At 41.2% G+C, this 4,675-nt stretch overlaps 1 long non-coding RNA gene across 1 annotated transcript; it reads right to left on the bottom strand.

Moving 5' to 3' along the window:
• Nucleotides 1–538: 538 nt before the first annotated feature.
• LOC141047640 (uncharacterized) lies at nt 539–4,051 on the bottom strand. Its single transcript, XR_012219856.1, has 3 exons — nt 3,421–4,051; nt 2,529–2,715; nt 539–1,343 (listed from the first exon to the last, which is right to left on the bottom strand). It is a non-coding gene; the product is annotated as an uncharacterized lncRNA (long non-coding RNA).
• Between the last annotated feature and the right edge of the window lie 624 nt (nt 4,052–4,675).

Raw genomic sequence — 4,675 nt, forward strand, 5'->3', positions numbered from 1 at the left:
TAATAGTGCAGAGTTTGCCTCTGCATTCTATAATGCAATCAGTTTCCAAAGATAGACACACAGATAGAGAGATGGATAGGTCTATAGATAGATAGATGATAGATAGATAGATAAATAAATATGGGACAGATAGATATAGATAGATAGATAGATAGATAGATAGATAGATAGATAGATAGATAGATAGATAGATAGATATGGGACAGATAGATAGAGAGATAGATAGATAGATAGATATGGGATAGATAGATAGATACGATAGATAGATAGATAGATAGATAGATAGATACTAGATGGCTAGATAGATAGATAGATAGATAGAAATGGGATATCTATCGCATATCGATCTATCATCTATCTATCTGTTATCCATCTATTATATCTATCTATGTATCTATTTATATATATCTATCCCATATCTATCTATCTATCTTATCCATCTATCGTATCTATCTATCCCATATCTATCTATCTGTCTATCTATCTATCTATCTTATCTATCTAACATATCTATCTATCTCTCCCATATCTATCCCATATCTATCTATCTATCTATCTATCACATATATCTATCTATCTATCTAGATAAATAGATAGATGACAGATACAAACACTGATTGATAAACAGGTGACATAGAGCATGTGCGCCTTTATTCTCTTCCGTTGCCTATTAATATAAAGTGTTACTTTCCGATAATCATTCGTTATCCTATTCCCTGCTCGCCCGGCCTCTAAGTGCTGCATTGCTAATTAAAGTGTGTGAGCAGTAGTAGACGCTCCTCATGCAGGAGTTGAGCAGACCTCAGCACTTTATGCAATGTGATTAATAGACTATGACGTTCAAACTGTGCATTGGGAAGACGATGATATGAAGGCAACCAAACTATTGCAGATACCGGTTACGTGACGTTGCTGGATCCTCTTACCTTTTCTGCCAAAGTCATCGAAGAGCCACCATGAATGCCGAGAATTGGGACGAAAGTCTGAGAAGAAACAAAATCCAAAATCTGAGCTATGGCCTCTTGGTCAGTGTCATCTCCAAATACTACACCATGGATTTTGGTGCCTGACATCAGATCACACACATGGGTGATTATACTCTTGGGGTCTGTCTGATTTACCAGTAGGGTCACCACATTGACATCAAAGTTCAAGGACATATCCCTTGTCCAAAGTGACCTGATATCTTTTTCTGTGAGATAACGTGTTCTTCCTAAAATAACTGCAATATTCAGGACGGGAAAAGTCTTTTCTGCTCCATAACTCAGATCCACCATATTTAGCAGAGCACTGAGCAGTAACACAGCACAGCCAAACGTATCCATCTTCTTCAGCCTTACTCCCTGTAGAAAATGATTTAAAAAAAAGTCTCAGGTTAGTGTCCCGCAACAATCTTGCCGCCATTGATCAGGAATCTGAAGACAGAGAGGAACAGAACGGAACATTTGGTGCAGTGAATACATGTAGCAGAACAATCAATTAGCTCATCAGCTCCTCTTTGTTAAAATATCAGAATATGTCGTGTTTTCCCCCACCATAGTTCCCTAGTGACTAAGTTGTGAAGATACATTGGGTAGTTATGATGAAGGGCATTGCGAGCCCATACTACAATATAATTGCTCCCATTCCGGCATTGCAATATTGTGAAAACACTTAAATATGACATGCGGTGCCTCTCTGCATAATTGCTGCACCCCTGCAGATGATAGAGTCGGTCTACCGTCAGCAAATATTCCAACGGGGACGCGTTACGCGATAGTTTCAGGAGCAATACATGGGCTGCTACTTAATAACAGGTTTCAGGGATTGAGTGACATTTTACTGCATATAGTTCTCGTGTGATACATTATGTATACGGTGCAAACAGAAGTAGCAGCTTCTACTGCGGACAGAGCATCGCCGATGTAATGACGGCAGTTTGAGTTGAGCTTGCCTATGACATTCCGTTACTTGTCACCATGGCATCAATTGTGTCTCAGACACTGCAGATTGTATCTACATGGGGATACCCCTGCAGTATCATCTCCGTTGGTCTATTCATTGCTAGGATACGTACAGCTAGTTGCACATTTTTTTTTTGGTGACAATCCAATCACTATGGCATATCTTTAGTCTATCACTGCAGATAGCGCATAAGTCATCACCTCTCCAAGAGCCTATTGACCCCTCCGTTCTTGGCAGAGATGCTCTCTCCGCACAAGTACAGATTATAGTAATGGGATCGTTTCTGTATTTTGTGGCTGCCAGGTAATGCAACTGATTACTATTATGGCTGATACCATGGTAAGGGTCTTCCGAGGAGCTTTTCCCACCAGACATGCTACATAAAACAGGTAGAAAAATGGCCTTATATGGAATGTATGTTAGGTCTGCGTTTGCTTGGGATTGCAGGGAAGCTCCTGTTATTACGTACATTATGCTTCTGTAAAGGCTTTAGCTCCCATTCATATTGAGAAAGAAGAAGAACACAGGCGCCCCCTCCTGGCCATGAGCATCCTAACAAGTTACTATGAAAACAGCTAACATACCAGAGCCTTCAGAATATGTGGTTGCTATTTGGCATGCTGCAAAGTTTGGCATCGCGTAGCGCTCAGCAGTGTTTGTTAGGATGCTCCTCCACTCTCTCCTCCAAGAACATTTTTCTTGCTGCAGTTAGATTTGCACAGAGCTGCCAATACTGCCAGCCTCTCCGGTTGGTGCATATGCAATGACTGCCTATGGAAATGCCAACAACAGGACAAACAGAAAGACAATCAGACAGACTGGCACCTTACACATATTGAAAAAAAAAAATGCTTTAACATCGCTGCGTCACGGGCAATTTTAATTAGATCCGACAGATCGCAGCAAACACATAAACAATCCCAATAGCCTCGATAACCTAATCCTTTGATTATTTAAGGAGCATTTCACATTTCAAATACTCATTGACGCTTAAGGAAAAAAAATGACAATTGCAACATCAGATTTCATTTTTATACATTATTCCACCCATTGACTTTCAGCCAAGTTGACCTAACATATACCTGTACAGGTGTAGGAGAGTTAGTAGATCAGACTGCAGTGACATCTATGGCACATGACATTCCAATTCCGATACATAAAGCAAAAGACAAGAACAGCATCAAACTGTTACCTGCTTAAGTTTTATGACTTTTATCTCCCCCCATTCGCCCCCAAGGGGAGACGAAGCCTTGCCATTTAAGTTGACGTGCAAGCGATCTGATTAATATGTATTCGGTGCAAAAAAAAAAAAGAAATGCATGAAAAATATTCCCCCCCAAAAAAATCTCAGAAATCCATTTGCACTCCGAAGCTGACACTTGATCGTCTCCCCAACGCTTGTAAACACGGCACTCGAATCAATTAATAAGTCATGAGGACGCTACAATGGAACTAAACGAGACACTCGATACTCACTGCATTCTTCCAAACACTGGAGCCTCAGGCTGAGAACCCACAAAGTCATTTCAGTAAATTCCTTTGCAGATCATTGCAGCAGTAGAAAGCAGTCTGTTTCTAGCTCCGATTCGCAGGGCTACTTGTTCACATCGCACGGAATTGCGGCATCAATCGACCCTGCACAACCCCCGTGGTAAAGTTTAGGACAGACTGGACAACTGGAAATTCAGGATTCTCCATTGAAATCTGTTTTTTTTTTCCAGGTTCTACCTTCTTCTTTCTAGGGGGATTTCTGTTTTTTTTCTGCAGCAGAATTGTAGGAAAGCATAGTCAGTCTCTGTATTCCTCATAGCTTTTGGGAAAACTGAGGGTTGCAGTCAGCTACACATCCTTAAGGTAAGAGAGAGAATTACAGCTCAACCCCACTGAGTGAGAGCATTGCAAAGAACACAGATATTGAATGCAAAGGCGACCAGAGCTGCAGTCAAGTTCAGAGAAGCCGCTTTGGTACAATATAGCCTGAGCATCCTTTCTGTATTCTGCAGAAGTTCTCCCAGGCTGCTATGCAAACTGAGACACAGCAGGTGTGTTTGGCAACAGAAACAAATTGGTGTTTTTGTATTGGATTTGTAGCTGACACCATAATCTGCACATGATACATTCCCTGCTGCGATCGCCAGCAATTTCCTAATAAAAAAATAAATGAATGATACTTTGACGCTTTAACGGAAACATCGTTAGCACTTGACGTGATGGGGGATGAGTGTTTTGATCAGACAGCTCCTAGATATGTCATTATTCACGCTGCTGTCCGCGGTGCTGAAATATCGCAGCCTATGTGCCATTCGACAGGCGACTCAAGTACCTTGGCCGGCATTTGTCTGTGCCTCCAGTCACTAGATCTCTACAAGACATGATGTCTCATGAAGATACACGCACACTCTCACGCAGATACACACACACTGCATCAACAGGGCTAAAGAGATGCAGCAAAATCCAGTGTGTGCATGTGTGTAAAATATATGTTCCCCATATACGGAGCAAATGTACACTGTCAATTGTATTATTATTCATAATTACAATATATATTTAAAAATCACAGCAAGTGCAGCCCCTAAAGGGATTTTTCCAGCTGGAAGTCTCCCATTTGAGTAAAGCATTGTATTCGGCTAAGTCCGTCAGACTTTAGATAGAGTGCAAGCTTGACCAATGGTCCGTTCAAGCAAGGGAATCATCCCAGTCATCGGAATCCCAGTGATCAGACTTATCACTT

Source organism: Dendrobates tinctorius, unplaced genomic scaffold (genome assembly GCF_039654945.1).
Source record: "Dendrobates tinctorius isolate UK_male_01 unplaced genomic scaffold, ASM3965494v1 ptg000129l, whole genome shotgun sequence".
Lineage (NCBI taxonomy): Eukaryota > Metazoa > Chordata > Amphibia > Anura > Dendrobatidae > Dendrobates > Dendrobates tinctorius.